This window comes from Mustela erminea, chromosome 15, assembly GCF_009829155.1.
Source record: "Mustela erminea isolate mMusErm1 chromosome 15, mMusErm1.Pri, whole genome shotgun sequence".
Taxonomy (NCBI): domain Eukaryota; kingdom Metazoa; phylum Chordata; class Mammalia; order Carnivora; family Mustelidae; genus Mustela; species Mustela erminea.
Genome location: NC_045628.1, coordinates 59,500,438 through 59,526,276, shown reverse-complemented (window position 1 = coordinate 59,526,276; position 25,839 = coordinate 59,500,438). Strand labels below are relative to the sequence as shown.

At 45.1% G+C, this 25,839-nt stretch overlaps 1 protein-coding gene across 4 annotated transcripts in view; it reads right to left on the bottom strand.

Moving 5' to 3' along the window:
• The window catches only part of LOC116574234 (cysteinyl leukotriene receptor 2-like), a 29,532-nt gene extending 14,917 nt beyond the window's left edge, over positions 1-14,615 (bottom strand). For 3 of the 4 annotated variants that reach the window (XR_004279161.1, XM_032314888.1, XM_032314890.1), the window contains exon 1: positions 14,108-14,236. The gene's annotated coding sequence lies outside the window, so the exon portion shown is untranslated. Of the gene's footprint in view, positions 1-14,107; positions 14,237-14,597 lie in introns of those variants that run through there. The other variant, XM_032314889.1, reaches the window with a different exon arrangement.
• Between the last annotated feature and the right edge of the window lie 11,224 nt (positions 14,616-25,839).

Sequence of the window (25,839 nt, the reverse complement as noted above, 5' to 3'; positions counted from 1 at the left end):
TTGTTGTAACCATTAAATGAGTAAGAGAGAGAGAGAGAGTGCTTCACACAGTACTTGGTACTGGATAAATGCCCCCTTGCTCTTCCACCCTCAGGAATGTATGTAGGAATGATCTTGCTTCGACATCTGTCATTCCACTGACCATGAGGGTGATGACCTCAGTTCTCATGTTCATATGAAGTGTAAAAAGTAGACTCCTCTTCATGTTTGCTAGAAGGGCATACTGTACAGAAATACTGACAACTCTTGGATTTTTCTGACAAGTTTATGATGAAAATCTCTCAAACAACTCCACTCTTATGCTTTCAGTCCATTTCTATCAGGCAGCCTTCTAACAACCCATCTGCTCCCTCAGGCCTCTCTGGAAGGGTGGACTTTGAATCGTGAGCTGAAAGGTTATAATAAAGGGAACATAGAACCTCCCATTATAAACATTCAAACCAGAATAACAAGAATTCCGGGCTAAAAATTATTTCCCTGTGAATTGGACTTGTGTAAATTGATTTCTTTAGGCCTAGGAGTAGACTGGCAAGATGAGAATTCTCATATGCAGAGCTGAGGGCCACCTCTTATTTCAGAGAGGACCATAGGGCCTTCATTGTGATGACATGAGTCATGGCTCTCTGTTTTTGATCTGTCTCAACAGCAAGTCTGAGGTTTCTTGCTTGGGTTATAGGGAGAATGGTGAGGCCATCAGCTGGGATGAGGAGAGCATGCTCTAGAGCTTAGGAGACAGCTCAAGGTAGAGAAGGAATTCTGTACACAAAATACACAGAGGCTGGAATTCTGTAAGCCTAACTGAGGAAAGGGAATACAGCAAAATGAGGAAGTTGGAGACAGTGTTTGAACTCATCTTACAGGGAATTAAAATTTCTATTGGTTGGCAGGACTAGGACAGAAGGATCAAACCCCAAATCCCAAAATGCTAGAAGTGGTACAGGCAGCACAACCCAAGTCCATGAAGCAAGCCTGGAGCTGGATTCAATGTCACAATTCTGCGTCTGGAAGGGCGGAGCACTAAAACCAGGGTCAACAAACAGAGCCTTGGGGACAAAGAGACAAGGCATGAGAAATAAGACTGGTATACGCCCAGCCAGAGGAATTCCCATATTCCCAGGGGTTTCATTACAAATGGCTTTTTTTTTTTTTTTTGGTGGGGGTTGGGAAAGGATGGAGTCTTACCCGTATGACCATACAGAATCTATTCTAGTCTTAAAGACCCTAACTTTGGAGCCAGGATTCTGATAGAATCTTAGGGAAAGCTCATATCTAACAGACCAGAGAAGAAGCTGAAAAAAGTAGAAATGGACCTAAAAATGAGCAATCTTTAGACTTTTTGACCATGAAGACCACAGCTCCTGCCTCAGGACCAACAGGACTTGTGAATTGCTATGAGAATGGCAGCGGGGCGGGGGGTGGGGAGCGCCTGAGTGGCTCAGTGGGTTAAAGCTTCTGCCTTTGGCTTGGATCATAATACTGGGGTTCTGGGATCGAACGCTGCATCGGGCTCTCTGCTCAGCGGGGAGACTCCTTCCCCCTCTCTGCCTGCCTCTCTGCCTACTTGTGATCTCTGTCTGTCAAATAAATAAATAAAATCTTAAAAAGAAGAAAAAAATAATGGCAGCTGGGGGAGGTTTGGAAGCAGCCTGCCCTCCTCCCTGACTAGGGTGGGGCAAGCATTCAGAGACACTGTCAGCTACGGATGCTGAAAAAAGTCCCTCATCATAGGCAGGGCATGCAATCTAGCAGGTGTGATCACAGACAAGAGGTCATCAAAAAAGATGGTAACAGGTGTTCACTAGGAAGTTGAGGGGTGTGAGGGAACCAAAACCAGACCCTAGCAATAGGGACTGTGCGCCCACAGGTGTACTCAACTTCAGTGCTGAGATCTGGCCCTGGGACTTGTCTCAAAACCTGAAGACTGAGGCATTCAGACACACCGACAGACACGTGCCCCAGGGAGCAGAGAGCGATAAGCATTATGCAACCGGAGGCTGTGAAATTGAGATAAACTGGTGAAGAATCAAGAATCTTCTAAAGAATAAAGGTCAGTGCCCCAGGCATCATCTTTACGAAGAATTCAGGATGGGATTTTTCTAAGCCATCAGCACAAAGACAAGAGAGCTATAGACCTGCCTGCCAGCAGCCTCCCAGGTTACCACTAGGTGACGTTCTGGGTCCTCTGTTTGGCCACTGTCTCTGGAACTTCTAACTCCCACAGTGAAAATCCTTTCCTCAAGTTAACATCAGGCCCTTGGTTGTCTGATTTCGTCAGCTACCCTCACTGCTCTCACTTCAAGATACCCGCCTTTGCCAGACCTGCCTGAGGGTTCTGGGAAAGCTCACGTCCTCCATCAGTGACAAATATGCAGCATTCAAAATAAGCAGCAGACAGCCCGTACTGTGTTTACTCTGTGGTCCGCACTCCGCAGAGCTCCTTCTGTGTGTTAACTCAGGTAGTCCCCAGATATCCCTAGATAGTCTGAATTGGTTATTTTATAGATGAGGAAAATTAAAGTGCAAAGATATGGAATAGCTTGTGTGCCCAAGTTCACTTGTCGCTTAGTGGTGGGATGGGGCTTAAAACCCGCTCCCAGCTCTCTGTCACAAAGCTCTTCTGCCTCTCTCTGCACCACAAATACTGGGTCCTGTGTACCTGACAAGGAAGAAAATACAACCTTAGAGCTGAAGGACCCCCCAGAGTGGTGAATAAACCAGAAACGTAGTAGACAAAGCCAGGTGAGAAGGGCCATCAGAATGAAATGCTGTAGGGAAAAGCCTTGGGGAACAAGAGCGTTTTTAAGGTACTAAGGGGAAAGGCTGGCTAAGGAGAGGGGCCAGGGGTTCCAGACAGAGGACCAGGCTGTGTGAAGACTGGTTGCTGGGAGCGCAGGGCAAGTCTGGGGAACGGCAGGTGATAACAACCTAGGGGAAGCATGAAAGGGAGGATGAGTTGGGCAGAGGGTGGTTTGAGAGTGACCTACATCCACACAAAGGAGTTGGGGTTTTGTTCTGGGGGCCATACGAGCCACTGAATTGCAGAAAGCCGATGTGTATTTGTAGAAGGGTGATATTGGCAGCAGGTGGAGGACAGCTGGGAAGGAGGCAAGCCTAGGTTCAGAGAGACTGCAAGGGACTGTCCGGGGCGGAGGGGGTGGACATCTGGATGGGACTGAGAGACATGAAGGAAAATGAGAGGTGGCCAGAGTTGTGGATGGACCAGTTATGGAATGTCAAGGAAAGTGGGGGCGGGGAGGGGAATCTTCTCAGGTCTTTGCTGGGAGAAGGGTGCCTTCCACTAATAAAAAGGACATAAGAAGATGCTGTTTTCGGGTTGGGGCGGGGGAGGGGGTGGAGAGGATGAGTTCAACTAGGGACATTTTGAATATGAGGCTTTTGTGACACATGTAAATAAACTGTCCCCTTGCAGTCTAGAGCTGGGGTGGAGGGGTTAAGAGAGCTTGCTGAGTTTGTGGTTCTTCAGCACTTATGGTGACTAAAGCCAGAAAAGCTGAATGACCTCCCACAGGGGCATGAGAACAGAGAAGGAAAGAGGCCCAGAGATAAGACCTTGGGGTGAGGGGTGGGGGTGGGGGAATCACCAATTAAGAGCCAGGCAGAGAACAGGAGCCTGGAGAGATGGCTGAGAAAGGTTGGCCAAACCCAAACCAAAAGAGATGAATCGAGAATGCAGTGTCAAGGAGACCAGGAGAAAGACTGGCGGAAGGAGCAGGAGGTCGGTGGGAATTAAAAGTCTCAGGGGACTCGGCAATAAGAAGTTTATCAGTGACCAGAGGGGTCGGGTGAAAGCCCAAGGCCAGGGGCAGCAGTGACTGCTGAGCTGGGAGAGGACCCTCTCCAGTTCTGCGGCTGTGAAGATGCCTATTGCTGGAGGAACATTCTGAGTCTGGGAGGGAAGCTGCAAGTATTCTCTTCTCTGGAGACACTTTGACTGTGACCCTTAGCCACACTCCCTCCTGTGACTTGGGTCTCCTCCTCTCTTCATTTCTCCTTCTCTCTTCCAACTTCATCCGCCTGAACCTCTAGGCTAGAATGTACTCTGTACCTGAAGGCTAGCGGGCCCAAGCGACTCCCAACCTTCCCGCTTTTCCAGCTGCGTAACTCTTACTCTCCGCCCTTCAGCTTCCTCACCCTCAAAGTGAGGCTAAACAAGAAAGCCTGTAGGGTTGTTCTGAGTTGTAAAGGAAAGAATATGCTTACTCCACACAGCGAGTGGTCAACCCAATGCCAGTGTTCTCTTCTACCTAATTCTGCGACCTACGGGAATTTTTGTTTTTGCTTGTCCTCTCGCTCTTAAATTCCTGAACTCTGGGCTCACTGTTGTCATTTCTTCTCATCGTCCTCTTTTTAACTTACAGCAGTAGCTGCCCTGCCCCATCCCCACCACCTCATGAGAGCCACCTGTACATCACTGTTTCTATTCAACAGTTGGTTCTATTGCCCTTTCTCTATTGAGAATCTATTGCTTCCTTCTCAGCTACTCTAGGATTTGATCCTCAGGTCTTATCAGTGAAACCTCCATTCTTCTCTTTCTTCTGTGGTCCCGAGTCCTTGTGGTTTTCCATTTTGTGATTGTTCAGCCCTTCTGAATCCACTGTTATCTCTTCTTTACCCAATTGTGGACCCCACTGAACCCCCACCAGGGTCCTCAGTTCACCTCTCTCTATAACCCCCCAAGAACTCACCCAACATGGAGACCTTACCCCATCTCTGCCTCTGACTCCCAGATGTCGCTTACCTATGAAAATACCATATTTTCATCTTATAATTTTTTTAAAATATTATATTTATTTATTTGACAGACAGAGATCCCAAGTAGGTAGAGAGGCAGGCAGAGAGAGAGGAGGAAGCAGGCTCCCTGCTGAGCAGAGAGCCCGATGCAGGGCTCGATCCCAGGACTCTGGGATCATGACCTGAGCCGAAGGCAGAGGCTTTAACCCACTGAGCCACCCAGGCGCCCTCATCTTATAATTTACAAAGACTTTTTTTTTTTTTCTCCATTACCTCATTTGTCTACTTGGCTACCTGTTGAGATAGGCTGAGTTGGCATTTTTATCTCAGTTCTAAAAATAAAGAAAAAGAGCTCTGAGACCTAGAAAATTTAAGTGGTTTTTCCTGAATTCTAACCTAAGCCTTGGTCCAGTATTTCTAGTTGTCTAGAGGATAGCCTTATTTGGAGATTCTGCCTCTACCTCAGATCTTACTTGGGTCTATCCTTCCTCTCAAATCAATCCCACTCAGCTGGTGTTAGGGACTGAACATGAGCCCCTGACATTTACATATTGAAGCTCCAACCTCCAATGGGACTGTATTTGGAGATAAGGATTTCATGGGGGTGATTAAGGTTAAATGAGGTGATACGGTAGAGTTTTTATCCAATAGGACTAGTGTCCTAGGAGAAGAAACACATTCTGCCATGTGAGAGGACATAGCCAGATGGTGGCCACCTACAAGCCAAGAGGAAAGGTCTCAGAATAAAACCCATCTTGTCAGCATCTTGATCTTGGACTTCCAGCCTCTAGAACTGTGAGAAATAAATTTCTGTTCTTTAAACCACTCAGTCTGTGGTATTTTGTTATGGCAGCTGGAGTGGAGCTAGATGGCTGGTGACCATTTGAGGGATGTTTTCTTTCATTTTTCTCTTTCTTTAATATCTCACATCCAATCAGTTGACAGAGTTATCACCATCATTTTTGTATGACATGCCTTGAATTCTGTCCCTCCTCTTCATGTCAAAGTCACCACTGTAACCCTGAGTTTTGTTAGCTGATGCCTAGAAACCATTAGCCTCTCCTGACCTGTAAACCACTGCGAGATTAAACCAGTCAAAACATTGCAGACCCGTGGGATTTGATGGTCCAGGTGAATTCTCGGCCCCATCAGACCTCTCCTTCTCCTCCCCACTGATGTCTCTATTCTCCCCCTAAGTTCTCCACGGTGTGAGGTTTCTGCTTTAATAACCACGATGCTGTTCACTACTCTCCCCTAACAATAATGCTCTTCGTTTTCTCCGACAACTTTACTTAAAAACTTCGATTTGAGCCCCCAGAGCTACTGGATACTGTGGAGTGGCAAATAGGACATTCTTTTTATATCTCACAGAAATATTCAGAGGAGGGAGTTGGGCTAAGGTCATGGAGCCAGATCTGGCGTTTACCAGCTCGGGGATTCTTTGCAAGAGATGTAACTTCTCTGCGCCTCTCTTTCCTTGTCTGTAAACGGCACAATGAGTGTGAGGTATTTCACACTGTCTGAGCCCTCCACGATGTTAACTATTATGATTAAACTTCAAAATTGGGGTCTAGAGAAATGATTTAAAAGGTGACGAGGCTTTCAGGGCATTAGTTAAAATATAAAAGCAAGGCTGAGAGATGATTTGATTCCAAAAATAAATAAATATGGTGTCTGTGCTGCGGGAAAACAGCAGAGAGCGGCAGGTGTGGGCAGAGATCCCAGGTGTGAGCGCCGGCTCTGTGACTCACAAGGGTTGTGATCTTGGGCAAGTCACTTCATGCCCTTGAGCCTCCACTCCCCCATTAAAATGGGGGCAGGGATGATACTAGTCGCTCCCTCACAGGGCTGCTGTAAGGATGACGGGCGATGACACATGAATGGCACGCAGACCAGGGCTGGGATGAGAGATAGCACCGTGTGGGAGTCGTTGTTGCTTCGAAGGATCACAGACTGAGAGCCCCTGAAATTGGGCGGAGAGGATTCAATCCTCTGGATCAGAAGATTCTGCATGTTTGACCCTCGAAACCCCAAAGGCCCCAGAATGCTGAACTGACACATCCCCCCAAACAAGAAAGTATCATCGAGTGCTGATTCTGGGAATGCGAGACTGCTAGCCTAGCCCTTTCTTGAAACTGGCCCCAAATGCCATGGCAGACACGTAAAGCTTCGTACACTTTCTTGCCTCCTCAGAACAGTCTTGTACTTTCCAATTTTTTCCCAAAGGGATCAAGTAAATTAAGTTTTAGAGACCAAAACAGAACTGAGAACAAAAAGAACTGCGATTATGACGCCTTTTGAATGAAGCGCTGAGCTGGTCCCCAGGCCTCCAGAATAAATGGGGGACGGGGAGCAGGAGTGACCCACACAGGGCCCCGTTCCCATGGAGTCAGCACGCTGGAGCATTCTGCTGCTCCCATCCTTGTTTGGCCCTGTCTCTCCGGAAGTGCCTCAGAGTGCCCCACAGCGCAAGCCACTTCCCGAAGTACCAGGCTACGCCGCTTTGCCTTCCAAAAGCCACTCACTTCCCCAGGCCTCATAGCCCAGAAGTCAACACTTTGGCCCCGATCTGCTGCTGTAAACCAGTAAATGCTGAATAGTATTTATGGCTCTGCAATTCCCTGAAGAGGAAATTCTCTAATTCGTTTTCTCTCTACTGCAGAAAGTCTCCTTAACAGCTCTGGGGCCAGAGGGATTTTTCAGCCAGAGTCCTAGGACTTGGTAACTCACCCTGAAGGGAGTTTCTGCTTCGTGGCCAATGCAGAGTTTCACTGTCTAGTTTCCATCCTCTAGTTAGGACTCCACGTTTGGAAGCCACAAAGCTCACAGAGCCCTGTCCTCCCAGATTCCACCAACCTGTGCCTGGCTCGCCCTGGAGCTCGGCAGCCCCAAAATTCAACGTGTGGTTGTTCATAGCATTGCTGCCGGCTTCTGGAGTAGCTTGAAACCCCTGAGCTTGAACCCCGGATCTGGCCCATTTCCCATCTAGGGGAAGACCTGAGCAAGCCCTTACCGTGAGGGTGGGAAGGCTTTCACCAGCATTCATTGCCATAGGGCCAAAGAGGATCTCTGTGGGCTCCCCAGTGCGCTGAGCACATTCTCCCCTGTAATCGTCTGATGCAAGTGGTTTCTTTTGTAACCAGACTTTCCAGCCCCATCGCCATCTCTCCTCAGATCCTTCAGCCAACCGCCAGGATCGGCAAGGAGGAGACAGCCCATCAGTCCATCTCCCTGACCCACCTGCTGACTAAATTCCAGGATGTCCCGAGAAAGTTCAGAAACCCCAAGAATAAATTCTGCATTTCGTTAATTTGGTTTCTTGTTTTATCTCTAAAGACCAGATACCTTATTGCATTAAGTTTGCTAATTAGAACATTTTCTTAAAGTCACAGCAGTTGGGTTGTCAGCTTTCCGGTGATTTTGCCCAGCTGCCGATCCCCATGAGCCCCTCAGTTTACACCTGCCTTTCTCGCGTTCTAGCACTTTTCCCAACTCCTGGGAGCTCAAAGAAGCCACCAGAGCCTGGGCTCTGCCTAAAGCTGGGCCTTCTTGAAATATTGACAGTTGGGCCCAGTTCGGGGATGGGACTGGACACGCAGCACCCACTTCTTCCCCCAAAAGGAGAACTTAGCTCAGACCCCAGAATGTGTAGTAAAATGACATCCACCACCACAGATGCACATGTACAGATGGAAGAAGAGGCACCTTGAGAACATGTTTATTGCCAGAGCCGCCGTTAGGGCAAAGATCTGCAGGGATGAAAAGTGGCTTTTCAAAAGCATCAGAGGTCAGATATCAGCATCAGATTTATGGGTTCGCAATATTTGCCTTCTTTCTACCCTTTGCTAACAAGTTTTTCTCCACTGTTGGCTTGTTTGCTTTTCTCCTCTTGTTTGTTCATTTTCCCTGTGAAGCTTCTTTCTGGATAATTTTTCTGTGCAAAAAGGTGCTGATGGATTTGGGGCATATTTGGGGATAAATGCCCCCTTAAAATTGGGCTTTTTTCACAATTTCATCCTTTCTTGTGTATTTTGAGGGTACAAATGCTTCCAAAGAACATTTACCCCCAGGGGAAGAAGCAGGCGCTGAACCTTAGCAGAAGGTCGGCATCCACGCACATGAGGGATCTCTCTTCAGCCCCCAAGAGTCAGATGCACGGCATTATCTCTGACATCCTACTTCCCACCTCTGTCTTCTTAATCTCCTTGTTTCATTCTCTAATGTTCTCCAAATCTAGCTTTTCTCCCAATTTCTTCCTAACCAGCAACACTCAGCCACGACAACAAACAAAGACAAGCTGAATGCAGGGAACTGAGAGAGTAAAGACTGCTCTGAGCTCCTTAAAGATATGACTTCATTTTCTTTGGGCATTATTTTGACTAAATTCTGTCTTTTCTCTGGCTCTTATCACTTTTCAGCTCTTGTTTGTTATATGAACCCATGACACTGATTATGGATTTAATTTTATAAAACCATCTCAATGATTTTTTTTTTTTTTTTTTTTTTTTGTCCCCTAGTGTTCTTCACCGGTGTATCCGGGAATACCGACCATATCTGGGACTGACCTAGTCTCTGACCTCAGGAAGGCCGCAGGGCCACTCTGCGTCTGCCTCCGATCCCCTCCAGTCTTCTCATTGCAAAGACAGAAAAAAGATGGAAGGTCAGCAAGTATCATCTCAGAAGCCATCATGCAACACAGTCCAATAAGTTCCTAGGAACTGCCAGCATCAGGACTATCCTTGTTCACAATCAAAGTGACAAAGTTTAATCAAATTAAAACTGTCTCTCTCTCTCTTCCCTCCTACCAAGGCACTTCATAATCTGCCATTAAATTCATATTGTAGAGCCAAGAAATTATTTACAGAGGTCACTTGTTAAGCATCCCTTGTTTCCTGAAATGATACAGAGACATCGTGATATCATAGAAAATCTGTACATCACAACAGGAGCCAAATCCTAGCTCTACCCCCTTGCTAACTGCATGGTTATTAGCAAGTACTCAACTTCTGGGACTTCTCCAGAAGACAAAGGAGGCGACACAGGCAGAAGCCTCCAGCACAGCCGCACTGAGCCTGGCACTCACACAGGGTCCATGCGTTAGCATGCTAGATGCCACCCTGTCTGTTGCCGAGGGAAGCAGAGCCTGAGAACTTCTGGGTATGCCAGCTCTAGGACACCTGCCTAGGAGAGTAAGAAACAAAAGGAGAAGGAGAGAATGTTTCAGTATCTCTGGAAAAATGGAAAGCCAGGGGAATTGTCCTGAATGGTGCCCTAGGAAGCTGCCAGTAGCATGGGCCTGTGAGCATCTGTAACCTAAAGAGGAGAGAGTATGGAACAAAAGCAAACCAAGGGCTTTCCTCCTTCCCCAGGGCAGACCTGGCCTCATTACCCGCCCATCTCCACCCGCACCTCTCTCTTCTGTCCCAGGGACCAGATGATGGTGGGCCCAGTACAGGTTGTCGTCTTCCACCTGCACAAAGGACACACAGTCTCCTGTTTCACTCCAGCTATGCTCAGCCCATTCTCTACACGGTGGCTAGAGTGACCTTTCCAAAATGCATACCTGACCATATGATTTCTGCTTAAAACCCACTATCACATCAGAATGAAGTTCAACTCCAAGAATATCACAATGTGGACTTGTCAACCAGCATATTCTCTCCCCACAACTTGCCTCACTAAAACCCATTCTAGCTTCACGGAACTTATTTCAATGCCCTAAACACACCTGGCTCTCTCTTGCTTATTCACTCTGAGCTCTAGCTCCTCTGGCCATCTCTGACCCAACCTCAGATTTCTTTCTAGACATCACTTTTCCAGAAAAAGACTTCTCTGACCCCTCCAGGTCTTGGCTGACTGCTGCCCCAGCCCCACCTGGCCCCGCAGGGCCATGGGCTTCCTGTCCCAACACTTCCTCCTCAGGGCCACCATAGTTCCTGTGTATCCTCACCCCCCAGACTGTTCATCACTGATGGCAGGCATGGGGTCTCACCTGTCTACTACTGTATCCTCAGGCTCTGGCACAGTTTGTGGCCCATAAATGTGCTCCAGTGAATGATCCCTGAGTGAGCTACGGATGGTATTATTCACCTCCCCCATTTTATGTCTCACAATAAATATCTTCCGAGGGAGAAAAAAAATGCCCAGTAGTCTTTTGCAGCAAAATGATGTTTGCATATTTTCCCTCACACACTTACTGTTTCTAAAAGTCAAATATAGGTTCTAGGGACAAGAATACGGAATCAATGGCATTGAGGGTAATGGGGTGTTGACAGAAAGGACCCAAGTGGTACTCTGTGCTGAACACTGTAGAAAGGGACACTATTTATATATCTGAAGGTTGACGGTTGTTTTTCTCACTCTGTGCCAAATGAGTTCCTAGTAGGGATTTGTCTGCTACGCGTTAACAAGGAAAACTGCCTTCAATTCTCTCAGAGAATTTATAAGAGAACAAAATTATTGTCATGGTAAAACACAAAATAAAAAGAAACCGACTTCCTTTAAAGAATCTGCGATGCCCCCACGTCCCCTGCAGACAATCCCATCTCCTATACTGGAGTCACAAACAAGGTAAAATGCTATTCCACTGCCTCATAGGAGGACCCTTGTGTGGGACTCAGTTTTTCTTTAGTGATAAAAAAAAATTCTTTTTTCTACAACGCACAATAAAGGTATGTGGACTGGATCCTTTTAAATTCTTCCAGCTTAACCTTGAAGCCTCTAGAGCGAAGAGGCTCCACTCCCCGCTCTTCCCGCTTTCCCTCCACTTCTTCTTCTCTCCGTCCCGTCCCTGGCCTGTCCTCCCTCCCTTCTCCTCTTTTCTTCCTTCTTGTTCTCCTTCAAATCGGCTCCCGCCTTTCCTCAAAACCTCTCTTCAAAACACTAGAGATTCAAAAAGCTTCCTTTCCTGACCCTGGCTCTTCCTAAGGATGCTTCCACCTTTGGTATTCTTTGGTTCCAGGTTCCATTACTTGCTTTGTCAGATGCATCAGCCCACACCACCACCAAGTCATCAGTCCAATAGGAGAAGTTTTCCTTCAAATATGGCCAGACATTGCACCATCTTCTCCACGGAGGAGTTAATATAAAAAAGTTAATAGGTTCAACAGAGATAAACATAAGCTGTTATCTAACTTGCACATTTATTGTTGACTTAATTTATTTATACCTTTCCATCTATTCTTTCTTTTTTTTTTTTAAGATTTTATTTATTTATTTGACAGAGAGACCACAAGTAGGCCAAGAGGCAGGAAGAGAGAGAGAGAAGAGGAAGCAGGCTCCCTGCTGAGCAGAGAGCCTGATGCGGGGCTCGATCCCAGGACCCTGGGATCATGATCTGAGCCGAAGGCAGAGGCTTTAACCCACTGAGCCACTCAGGCACCCCCTTTCCATCTATTCTGAGTGGAGCCCATGTGCTAGGTTGCCTGCAAGGACTCCATCCTCAAGCATTCTTGGTCAGCAGAGGGACCAAGACCTGCACATAAGGAACTCCGGGACAAGGACGGCAGTGGTCAGTGCCCCGAGAAAAATCACAGACACAGGGCTGGAGGTTCTGATCATTTGATAAGGCGCTATGACAAAGTTGAGCAACTCAGAATGCTTGCCTTTCTCTGCAGCATCCCACTTGTATTAAGGAGAGCCCCCTGGGTAACAGTATGAGCCCTTGCTTGGCTTTTATCTTCCAGGCTTAATCCTGGGAGGATTGGAGGATTAGTGTGCCTCAGATGTCTGGTGTGTAAGACAAACTTGGAAAATGGGAGTCCCTGAGTCTGGAATATGTATGAGATACTAAAAATGCCCAAGGTGATCCTGACATATCACAATGAGCACGTTGCAAAAAGATGTTATTTTCTTCCAGAACAGGTGTTGTTTATGTTGTGTTGTATCCCTTATGACCCCAGGCCGGTAGGAAGTCGGAATACTAACAGATGCTGGGCATAATTTTGATTCATTTGGAGCATTCTGGAGCCCCAGTCTCTCTAACTTTTAACCAATGGACTGGGAACAAATCGATCTCTTTAAAGCATTAGTAAATTGGAATTCATAAGTAGATTCTCATCACAAGGGTTTATGTGGTTAAGGTGGATGATAGAAATTTCTAGAGGTTTGGGGGTGCCTGGGTGGCTCAATCAATTAGGCATCTGTCTCCCTTCAGCTCAGGTCATGACCCCGGGGTCCTGGGATGGAGCCTTGGGGTCCTGGGATAGAGCCCTGTGTTGTACTCCCTGTTCAGCCAAGAGTCTGCCTCTCCCCCTGCCTCCTGTGCGCACGTATGCTCTCTCTCTCTCTCACTTTCTCTCTCTCAAATAAATAAACAAAATCTTTAAAAATATTTTTAGAGGTTTCGTTCATTTTAGGTTTCCCACAAATTACTTCTGCATTATTAATACAGTATTCAAAGAGAGACTTGGGTGGCGTGCCTAAAATTGTACCTCTCCTTCCCTTAATATGTATTGATCTCAGGTATGTGACAGAGACAGGAAAATATTTCAAATGACCTAGGTCTAAATGACAGGTCTCATAATGCCGGCCACCCATTAGAATGACCTGGGAAAATTTTAAAAAACAAACAAACAAACAAAACCAGAACAAAAACTACTACAGATGATTGGCTTACCGCCAAAAGCCAAGTTTCAATTATTCTAGGGATACTTTTTAAATTCCTCAGAATCAGGTGATTCTGGCTGAATGTGTAGCTAAACCAGATTCAGGGTCCAAAGGGGTGATAAGCAGATAAACACATACAGTCTCACACATGCCTTACCTCTCATTTAACCCCCGAGTATAGCCACTGACACATTCTCAAATTTAACCTCCTCTCCCCGCCGGCCAAAAAAAAAACCTCCTATCCTCCAAATGGGAAAAAATACATATTTTAAAATAAAATAACCCAGTCTATGAAAGACAGGAAAGATGCTATCTGGTCAAAATCAGGGGAATCCTTGAGTGAGGTGTGGCAAGTCTCAATGCAACAGTACCCAGCAATTTAAAATTATGATTATGAAGAATTTACAGCAATGCAGAAACAGTTCATGCTCTAAGGGAGAAAAAAATGAGCATCAAGTAATCCATGCTGTATGGCCACAACTGTGGAAATCAACCTGAAATTATATGCAGACATGCAAAAAAAGAATGGAAAGAAATACTGCCCAGATGTCAATAAAGACTAGCTCAGTGGTGGTTTTACTTTCTTCTCCTTTTTTGTACTTTCCCAGTATCTTTTAATCGGCTATGTATATGGTAGGAAAAAAAACTTTACAATGGAACAAAATTAACGTACTTTTCAGAAAGCATGCTATCAGCAACTTCTAATACTCAGTAACGAATTAACAAAACAAAGATTAAAAATGCTCACCCGAAGGTTCCTGTGTTCCCGCTGTCTTCTCTCTGTCTCCTCTACTCCTCCTGCTTTCCTCCTCCAAGTAATTCAGCTTGCTGACTTAAAAGTGAAAACAGCAGATTTATTTTATAAAAATTTCAGCTAACATCTAGAAAATAAGGAACTTGGGTCAGCTGGTCTCTCAGGGCTTTATAGCACTTGGTGTGGGGGTTGGTCTGGCTTCCTTCTTAGAAGGGGAATTCTTCCAGTTAGAGACTACACATCTAAAAGGAAGAAGCCTGGATTAACCCTGTGGCTCTGATGCCTGTTTTTATTAGCATCTTTCATAATAGATCAAGGGAATGTGATGGGCTAGACGCAGGGCTGTTAAATAGCTATTAGATCTCCTAAATGTTTTTTGTTTCCATAACAATAGTAACAGCAAAGCTGCCTTATCCACCTTACAGATACAGCTCTACAGAGCTGTTTAGAGCACTTCCCACCTGGTCTTGCTTTTCCAGCTTACTTGCTCCTGGGCAGAGGCCTTCCTCCATTCCGCTGCAAATGCTCTGTTGGAGGTCACCCATAACCTCACTGCTCACGTAAAAGGTCCTTGCTCAGTCTTCATCTTCCTTCCCAAGCTCATTGTGCAATTACGGCCACTTTCTTGAAACTTTCTCTGTTTTGTTTCTCTGACTCTTCTCATTCTTTTTGTACCCCTTGGGCTGCTGCTTCTTACCTTCCTTATGTTTTTCTTCTACTCCTTTTCTAAAGGTGAGTTTGCCCTGGAAGTCTGTCTTCTCACCTCTTCCTACCATCTTCTCTTGCTTTTATTTATATTGTCCGCTTCCATGGATACATTTAACATGGCCCCTCCCAAGCATACACTCCCCCATCTACCTCATCTAATCAAATGGCACCACAGTGATTCAGCCAGTCATTCTATCTGCAAGCCTAGAAGTCATTCTTTTTTTTTTTTTTTTTTAGTATATGTGCTGCCGAAGCGAGCACCTAGAAGCCTCTAGAGCGAAGAGGCTCCACTCCCCGCTCTTCCCGCTTTCCCTCCACTTCTTAACTCCTTTCTTTCTCCCACAACCAATATCCAAACCAACCAACTCTATTTATTCTACCTGCAAAATGTGTCCTAAATCCTAAAGAGAAATGCATAAGAGCATTTCTCTTATGCTAAGAGAAATAAATTACAAGATTTAACCTCATTAAAATCTTCTTCATCATGTCTTGGACAGAATGTTGCAGTAACATTAAGCAAGAACTAAGAGACATCCAAATTGGAAAGAAAGAAGGAAAACTATGTCTGTTTACAGATGATGCAATCTTTTATGTAGAAAACCCTAAGGATTCCACACACAAAAAAACAGTTGGAACTAATAAACAAATTCATCAGTTGCAGGATACAAAATTAACACACAAAAATCAGTTGCATCTCTATATACTAACAATGGACAATTTGAAAGGAAATTTTAAACAATTCTAATTACAATAACATCAAGAAGAACAAGTAAAAACAAGACTTGGGAATTAGCTAAGGAGACGAAAGACTTATACACTGAAAACTACAAAACATTGCTGAAAGTAATTAAAGAAGACATAAAAAAATGGAAAGATATTCCATGTTCACGGTTTGGAAGACTTAATATTATTAAGACATCAATACTACCCAAATCAATCTACAAATGCAATACAATCTCTTTCAAAATCATAATGATGTTTTTCTCATAGAAAAGTCTAATCTTAAAATTTATATGAAATCTAAAGGGACTCCCAAATAGTCAAAACAGTCTTGAAAAAGAACAATGTTAGAGGAACGTTACTTCCTGATTTCAAGACTTACTACAACACACAGTAATCAAAACAATATAATCTTGGCATAGAGTTAGATAGATAAACTAATGAAGTAGAATAGAGAACCCAGAAATAAACTGTCACATATATGTTTTAATAACTTTTGATGAGGGTGCCAAGACCATTTATGGGAAAAGGAACGTTTTGAACAAATAGTTCTGGGAAAACTGGATATCCACATGCAAATGATTGAAGCTGGACCCTTACCTATTACCATACACAAAAAAATTACAAAATGGATCAAAGACTTAAACATAAGAGCTAAAACTATCAAAAAAAAGAAAATATAGGGGAAAGCTTCATGGATTTTGTGACGATTTGTTGAATATGACACAGGCTTTAAAAGAAAAAATAGGCAAATTTGACTTCATCAAAACTGTAAACTTTTGGGCATCAAAGGACACATAAACAGAGTTAAAAAGGCAATCCACAAAATGGTAGAGAATATTTGCAAAACACATATCTGATAAGGGATTAATATCCAGAGTAAAAACAGAACTCCCAAAACTCAACAACACAAAAACTAACAACCCAATTTAAAAATAAGCAAAGGACTTGAATAGGAATTTCTCCAAAGAAAATATACAAATGGCCAATAAGCACATGAAAAGATACACATCACTAATCATTACAGAAATGCAAGTCAAAACCACAGTAAGATACCACCTCCTATCCATTAAGATGACCATTACCAAAAAAGAAAAAGAAAATAACAAGTGTTGACAAGGATGTGAAGAAATTGGACTCTTGTGCATCGCTGGTAGGATGTGTGTGGTTTCTCAAAAAATTTTTTAAATAGAAGTACACCCCATATGGTCGGGTAATTCTATTTCTGAGTATATACCCCACAAAGAATTGAGGCATCTACTGCATACCCAGGAACATTTGAAGAGCTATTTGTACATTCATGTTCATAGTAGCATTATTCACAATAACCAAAAGGTGGAAGCAACCCACGTGTCCATTGATGGGTAAATAGATAAACAGAATATACTATATACATACCATGGAATATTATTCATTAGTAAAAGGAAGGAAATTCTGCTCCCTGCTCAGCAGGGAGTCTGCTTCTCCCTCCCTGGCTCATACTCTCTCTTTCTCTCTCACATGTGCACATACACACACACACACACACACACACACACACACACACGAGCAAAAATAAATAAATAAATAATCTTTAAAAAAAGGAAGAAAATTCTGGCACATGCTGCAACACAGATGAACCTTGAAGATATTATGCTAAGAGAAATAAATCACAAAAAGACAAAAACTGTACGATTGTACTTAGATGAGGTATCCAAAGTAGTCAAATTTGAGAGCCTGGCCCAGCAAGATGGCACTAATTGCATTGTTGCTCCTGTTCTGCAAGCTGCTGACTCTGGCTGGGCTCCCAAGAGGCTCTTCAGCCTGATCAATTCTACATTCAAAAGCTACCACATGATAGACCTGACTGGCTGAGAGTTGGACTGATCTTGGCCACCTCCATCTTCTTGTGGGTCTCTCTCATCAAACAACATGATGAAGATGTTTTAGTTTATCAGAGAAGAAATAGTTGGAATAAACAATTGAAATACTAATATGATATGCTCCAAATAGTGATTATACCATTTCCTTTGGATCCACCAATGTGCTGGGTCGTAAATGTGATAGAAAAAGTGATATGTGAATGGATGTCAAGTCAGCATTTGTATTTTGCACCATCAAAATGAAAAAATAAAAATACTCTCGTATTCTTAAAAGAAAAAAAATAAAGTAGTCAAATTCATAGAGACAGGAAGTAGAAGGTGGATGCCAGCAGCTAAATGAAGGGAGAAATGAGTTATTTAATGGGTACAGAGATTCAGTTTTATAAGATGAAAAAGTTTTGGAGATGGATAGTGATTGCACAACAATGTGAATGGACTTGACGTCACTGAGCAGTACACATAAAAATGGTAAATTTTAGGTTATGCGTACTTAACCACATTTTTAAAAATAAGAAATTTTTAAAATAAATTGGAAAAACCTTTAATAAAAGAATGCTGTCTAACAACTTATCTAATTGTCTTCCCATTTCCCCTTTTGTTATCCTACCGTCAAGTTTTTTAAGAGTAAATCAAATCATGGCAGTCTCCTGCTCAGAGTTTTGTAATGATTTCCCCAAATTCTCAGAATAAAAATCCTTATAGTCAAAAAAAAAAAAAAAATCCTTCTAGTCTACAAAGACCTGACCTATTGGCCGGTCCTACATGTCTGTACAACTTCATCTCTCTCCCTGAGGACTTTCCTGCTGCTGTTCCAGGCACCTGTGCCAAAATGTTCCTGCCCTCTGACTCCCTCACTACATTTGGGTTTCTGCTTAAATGCCACTGCCCCAAAAATGACTGTCTCAATCTCCCTTTTCTTTATTTTTTTTTAAAGACTTTATTTATTTATTTGAGAGAGAGAGATAGAACAAGCCCATGGAAGGGGCAGAGGGAGAGAGAGAGAGAGAAGTAGACTCCCTGCTGAGCAAGGAGCCTGATGTGGGGCTTGATCTGAACAACCAGAGATCATGACCTGAGCGGAAGGCAAATGGTTAACTGACTGAGCCACCCAGGCACCCCTCCTGATCTCCATTTCTAAAAGACCCCCTGGCCCAACACATACTCTATCCCCACCTTAACCTGCTTTATTGTGCTTTACAGTGTTCATCACCATCACTACTTCTTTAACATATGTGTTTGTAAATTGTTGAGCTCCTATAATGTTTGTGCAGACTTCGACTTCCCCCTGGGGTTCTGGCCACCTCAGATGTCTGCAGGTGCCTGTGTCCTGGTCCCTCCCCCCTTGGCTCCCTCTCGCATTATTAAGAGCCCCACACTTAGGACTGTGGACACTCCACCTTTTTTTGTCCACATCCCTGCCACTGCAAATGGCTGCCCTTGGCCACTGCTAGGACAAGACAGCTCCACAAATTGTACGTTCCGACACATTTGGGGAGGTGATCATGCAGCCCTTAGGGATATTAGGCTGGCGAATTCTCAGGAATCCTGAGCACACCACAGACAGCAAAGTTGGGGGAGGTTAGCTCCACAGACTCCCAGCAGCCTTGGGACAGAAAGGGCTGGAGGAGGACCAGAGAGGGGTCCTCCAAAGCATGCCCCCCCGGGGCAGTGGTTCCTCGTGCCTATGTAGGAGTAGTCTGCCTTCACGGACCCACTCCAGCCTCCCTTTCATGTCACATTTCCTGCTCATGGCTCTCTTGTTCCCTTCCCATGCGCCAAACTGAACTGTTCATTTATCTCCCAGAATAAAAAGCACTGTTCTGGAGCCCAGGAGTAGCACAAAATGATAAGGAGTTCAGTTGTGTTGAATAGAAAAGAGCAAATGCTTCCTTAAAAATAAACATGGAAGCCTTTGTTTCATGTGTTTATACTTTGTTCACTGGACCTATAACAGACCTCACAAATTATCACGCTTTTTCTAAAGACGCAGAGGCTCGGACCTGCTAAGGAGCTCAGTGCTGACACGAGCACCCCCAGAACCCAAGGCAGCATCCTGAAAAGCTGCAAACAGTTCTCTGGGCCCACCTGTCTGACCCCACTCCACCAGTGTCCTCTGCCAGCCCAAAGGCTGCAGAAAAGACATGCTGTCTTGGACTACACCTCACCCTACGTCTCCTAGAACCCAGGAAACTGCTGATTCTAGCACCCGGCCCCATCCCCAACCCCCTTCACCATGGCCTGGGGATAGTAGCTGGAATGGCAAATCCTTCCTCATCCCATCTATAGGTCCCGCAGGTGACAAAAATCTTGAAACTTGGAGAGAGAAAAAAAAAAAAGTCCTTCCTCAAAAGCTCTGGGCTGCTGCTGCTGTGAATATGAAAAGGAAAAGAGGTTTCTAGAACCACTGTATGAATGTCCCAGAGCTCTCCAGGATGGCTGTGGATAGGGCAGTGTGGTGAGGTGACCTTGACACCACAGAACCCGGGGTTACAGCGGGGGCTTATCTGTGCCGCTTCTTCGTGGAGCTGTGGAGAAGAGACGGGGGCCAAGTCTGCTGCTCTGAGAACATGGTTCTTCCTGGGCCAGGGACTCTGTGTCTGGTATTTGATTGACCCTAGCAGAAATTAACAGTGTACAAATATTACATTACTATTCTTACCTTCAGAAAAAAAAAAAAAAGTTTAAGAAACAAAGTCTACAAGCCATCACTACAGGTTTTCATTCTCCTCCCCCCAAAATCGAGCGAATTGACTATCGCCCAACTCATTAAAATAAAAACGATGAAAAAATTAAACCCTACACACCCAGAACTAACTTTTGCGTATTAGATTTTCAAGGAGCAGAATAAGACTCTCTTCAATAGTTAGGAAAACAAGGAAGGAAAATCTTTTTTTCCCCTTCTACCTCTGATTCTGTAAACCTCTGGTAGAGGAGAAATCTCATCAAGACTTTCTTTTATTTTTAGAGCAGCCTGGAATTTCTAAGCATTCCAAGGGCAGGCACTCACTTCACTGGAAAGGACCCATTAGAAAGTCTTTCTTTGTGCCACGTGGCCTGATAACAGATGAAATCTCACTGTAATATGACATTTCCAGATGGCCAATGAAGGCATTTGTTTAGAGAAGAGATGGAAGGGATTCATGGCTTTAAACAGAAAAATAAAATCCTCAGAGAGCAGAGAAATAAATCAACATATTTTTAAAAATTTGTTGTTCCTGACAAGCTCGAGAAAAACAACAAGAAAAAAAGTCAGCCTGTTTCATGTGCAGCATGTTTCAGGACACAGAGAGCTTGTCTGGGACTCTTAAGGGCTTATAGATCTCCTGCAGGGAAGGTGGGAATCTGCTCTCATTTTTAAGGAGATCTTAGCTGGTCCTGCACAACAAAGTGAACTGGGGAATTTTGGCGTCAATTTCTTGCTGATTACACTGATGCCCTAGTCACAGAACGTTTTACTCAAGAGTTTTAGAGTCATAAACTTGAATCTAGCAGGTATGTTCTTGTAAACACAAATCTGGGATTCCTACAAAGTCAAAACTACTGTTAAGATGCTAGGGAGAAAGTAGCTTATTTTCAAGATGCAAGATTAAACACCACGGAAGAAGTTCGTGGGAGTCATGTCTATATGGGTCATCAACAAAGGCAAAGAATAGAAGCAAGCTCAGGGAATTTAGAAAGCACCAAAGTGTATGCACAGGAGGGTTCATTCTATGATAAAACTAAAAAACTTGTGCTGTGTAATGGACTGAATGGTGGCACCAAAGATAGGTCCCCATCGTAATCCCAGAGTATTCTGAGTCAGAGTAACTTGTGTTCACAGTGGCTCAACTGCTTACAAATCATGATCCTTGGAGAGATGTTAATACAGTTAACCAGTTTTAATGTTCATTCCTTACTTATACTGGATACACAGAAGTTTAAGTATACAAAAAGCAAAGCCAGCATGGTTTACTAGGACTGGAAGTGTGGTAACAGGATTCACAGCTGATGGCCCCACAGATTGTGAGGGATGAATCCCCCTACACCCAGCCCTCCAGGACCTCCTTCCCTCTGAGCCATCACTTGAGCAGTCACTCCTCAGGCATTGCCTGATGTTGAGTGAAACAAAGCCTACTAATTGCTAATTAGTAATTAGCAATTACTAATCACTGGGCTGCTTCAAGTTTAAAAACCCAAACCAAACTGAACCACCTAGAAAGCATACTGGACAGTTGAAATACTTCCCCTCCCCATGTGGGCTCTCTGGTGCTGGGAAAGATGACCAAACATGGCCTCATATGGCAAAAGCTGTGACAAAGTGAAGAATCCTGAGAAGAGTGTCTCCTGGATTATCCAGATGGGCCCAAAATGTAGCCGTGGTTATGCTTGTGACAGAAAAGCTGAAGGACTTTTGACAGAGTCACCCAGAGAAGGAAGGCCATGTGCACTGGTTACAGAGGGGCAACCATTAGCCAAGGAATTCCTAATACCACCCGAAACTCAAAAAAGGCAAGGAAGGATTTCCCCAGAGCCTCTAGATGGAGCGCCTTGATTTCAGACTTCTGGCCTCCAGAACTGTGAAGGAATTTCTGTTGTTTTAAACCACCAACTGATGGTAATTTGTTATGGCAGCCCTGGGGAACTCACACGCCTAAGCTTCCCCGACCACAAAGACCCGAAATGTGGGGAGAAAGTGAACAGTAGACTAATAGGTTTAACTAATCCATAGTGGATTTTTTTTTAATGAAAATAAAAATCCTTCTATTTTTAATTTATGTTTTGATTTTTAACCTCTCATATTGGATTCTCCCTTCAACGGAACAACTTAGCTTCCTGAGTGGGATCAGCTCTCTGGAGAGGCAGTGGGACTGGAGTGAGCACTCATGGCCGCTCCAGTCCAGTTTAGTCAGAGGGGCTGGGAGGAGATGGAGGGGCGGGGAGGAGATGGAGAGAAATGTGCTGTGTGCTGGTCATGTGACACATACCGTCCAACCCTCACTCACACTTCCGCCTTTGCAAAGTGCTTTTGAACACTTTGGTGATGAGTTGCCAGGTTAGAAATTCTAACAGGAGGTGTGCGTCCCTTGCAGAGTTTGCATGAGAATGAGACTCTGAACAGACTCCAGGTCCCTTCAGAGTCTGCATGAGAATGGGAGCCTACAGACCCCGGGTCTCTTTCAGAGGCCCAGTCAACAGTCTTTGGGAAGGAGCTGGTCCATTTCCCAAGCTACAACTCTTGCAACTGGGTTCAGGCTGAGCTTTCTGTGTGGAGGGGGCTGAAGTTATCTTTACATCTTTCTTTTCCCCTATCAGACCCTTTCTTCTCCCTTTAGGCCATGCCTCATGGAGACCCATAAAATCTCTTGCTGCTTACCCTAAGCCTTTGAGAGGAAGCAAATAGTCAAGTCATTTGGGATAAATTAGCACCTAACAATGTAGCATCCTAAAAAACAAACATACAAAAAAACCCCACCCAACAGCAAAGGATTAGAGCCTCTACAAAATGCATGGTACAGAAGAGAATTCATTGAAACTTGCTAGTTTAGTTTCAAATCTGTAATGGCTCATCAGTCCCTTCTGGTTTCTTCCAAATCTCAACGGCGCTGCCGTGATCCTGGCTTAAGATGATCTCACACTCTCTCCCTGCCCTCCATAGCTTTGGTCTCGGCAGTGAGCACCTTCTTAACTCCCACCTTGGCCTGAGGTGGCAGGTGGCCAGGTAAGAATCCTGAAGGGAGTCAAGAGATAGTCTGGTCCAATCTTGGCACTTGAGTTGTATGGTCTTAGAAATACACTGGAACCCTCTCCGTGCTGGAGGGGAAGGAAGGAGGACACAATGATAAGTAACACAAGGAATTCTGGGCTTAATTTAGTATCTTTGCACAAAAAATCAATCATAGCGCCATCCCCTAAAAGACCACATTGTAGTACATTCTCTTCTAGGCATTTTTTCTCTGCTGTTATTTGCACAGTTGTCGTTTCCTTTGTTTGACGTAAATTTGCATCCTGCTTTTTTCCACTAACACCTTAAAGCATTTTCCCACTTCAGATGAAATATTTTAATGATTGAATTCTATTCTGTCAATAGATGCACAGTAGTTGGGAGATTAAACTGCTCTCAGGGTTATTTTTGTTCCCCTGATGCATAAAGCTATTCCCAGTTTCAGGGTGACAGACCACGTGGATACTCTGGGTTAGTTTCAATAATAGAATGTAAGAGTGGATTTTTGTAGCATGGAGTTTAATGTGGTAGATGATGGAGGAATGACTCTTGAGAAAAAGAGCAAAGGTCTATCAGAAAACCCTAAGGAACGTTCTTTTCCCTGCCTTCTCTGGGTTGAGTCTGAGTCTGAAGCCAGAGCTTTTTTTTTTTTTTTAAAGATTTTATTTATTTATTTGACAGATCACAAACAGGCAGAGAAGCAGGCAGAGAGAGAGGAGGAAGCAGGCTCCCCGCTGAGCAGAGAGCTGGATGCAGGGCTTGATCCCAGGACCCTGGGATCATGACCTGAGCCAAAGACAGAGGCTTTAACCCACTGAGCCACCCAGGCACCCCTGAAGCCAGAGTTTTAAGAATCAATGTAGGTGGCTCAGGGGTGGGGGACTTTCCTCATCTCCCACCCTAGAGCCAGGCGCCTGGGGTTCCCTGAGAGACCCTATGAGCAATTTCTGCCCAGTTCTGGGCAGAATGGCAGAAATGGTGGCATTAACCTGATTCCCTCTGTGCTTGGCCAGCTCAGGGCATTTGATTGGCCTGCCCATCGCAGGCATTTAAACGGCAGACACAATGGCAGCACAGTGATGGCCTGAAGTCACACTGGGTCTGTGGTGTCTCCTCCTTTCCTCCATAGACAAAAGGATGGCCTAGCGTGAGCAGAAAACCTCAGGGACATTTGGGAAATAGGCATGGAAGGTTGGGAACAAGAAGAAGAGGGAAGAGCTAGTTGGAAATAGACTCTCACCCCAGATGAAGACCTGAGCCAGACCATTCTCCTGGTCCCTTTGTCACTGAGGCAGGATCCAAAGCCCTTTGGGCCACCAGAGCCTGGGCTTGCTTACCCTCAGCTCTATCCTTCACAGCCACCGCGCCTTCTACCCTGCTCTCTCTGCACTGGGGTGTCAGGCCCAGCCCTAGAGGCTGCCTACCTCAGACCCTCGGGTCAGCCCAGCTTCCGGCTGGATTTGGCTCTTGAGGAGGGTGGAATGCGGAAGAAGGGAGTGGGGAGACGGGATATCTCTTCCCATTCGCCTTCAGGGGGTGTTTCTGATGGCTGCTGTGTCTTTTCTGTGGCTCCAGCTCCTGCCTGCCACGACCCAGGCTTCTGCAAGGCGGCCCTGAAGCTTGGGGAAGGCAATGTCCCCATTCTGACCCTACAGCCACCATGGTGATAGCTTCCCACTGTGCTAATCTCTGTGTCACCGCATCTCCCTCTGGTCTCAGCTCCTCCAGCACAGCAGAAACCTTCCCTGTTTTAAGTACTTAGAGGGAGTTCTGTGTTCCTGGTTGGTCTCTGGCAGCTATACCACTCCTGCCTGCGTGAGCTGACGAGGTCCTCGCTCAAAGAGGGACATGCGTTCACCACACTCAGATACCCCACAGTCACAGCTACTGGGCACCCACTGTGCGCCTGGTCCAGACAGGCACTTCCCCACCCATACCCATGTGGTCACTGCGAGGACCCTTGCAAATATCATCAGCCGAGACATCACCTAAATCATGAGGCGCCCACATTTCAGAGATGCTGGTAATCATGCATCTTCCTGCCATTAGCAGATGCCTGGGATACACACCGGAGAGCCCCCTGACACTATAAACCCCCCATCGATATTAATGGATTTCTACTTACTCACAGAAAGGTTGGCGTCCTCTTAGCATTGCTGAGCTTTTCCATGGCACTCATTTATTTGACACTACGGCTTTCTCAATTTGTCCGGCTTCTTCCTCTCAACAGCCATGGAAAGGGGGGCAGCATGTCCCTCTCAGCTGGGCATGCTCAGTAGAATGAGCCCAAGTGGGTGGCCCACGAAAACAGTAACGCAAAATATGTCATGCGTTCAAGTACCTAAAGAGTACTTTGCAGTTGATTTAATAGCTGGAGGCCTCAGAATTCCTCAGAGCCCAGAAAACTGCATTATTTCATCCGAGTCATTAGGGAGGTCCAACGAACCAAGACACTTAGGAACTGCCCAGACGAACAAATCCACTTTGCTTTTAACAGATGAGCCATGAGGCTCCTACTGATGACTTCTCAGGGCCCAATTAGCAACCACCCTCTGCTTCAACAGGGAGGCAGGGAGCCCGCAAAAGGAAAGGGAGCTCTGCCTGGCAGTCCAGCCTGGGCTCTGTCCCGGTGGAGTGCAGAGCGGTGCATTCAGCTGAGGAGTAAATGCTGCGGAAAAACAAACAGATGGGAAACATGCAGTGAAGAAGGCATTCTGAAATCCAAATTTTCCACA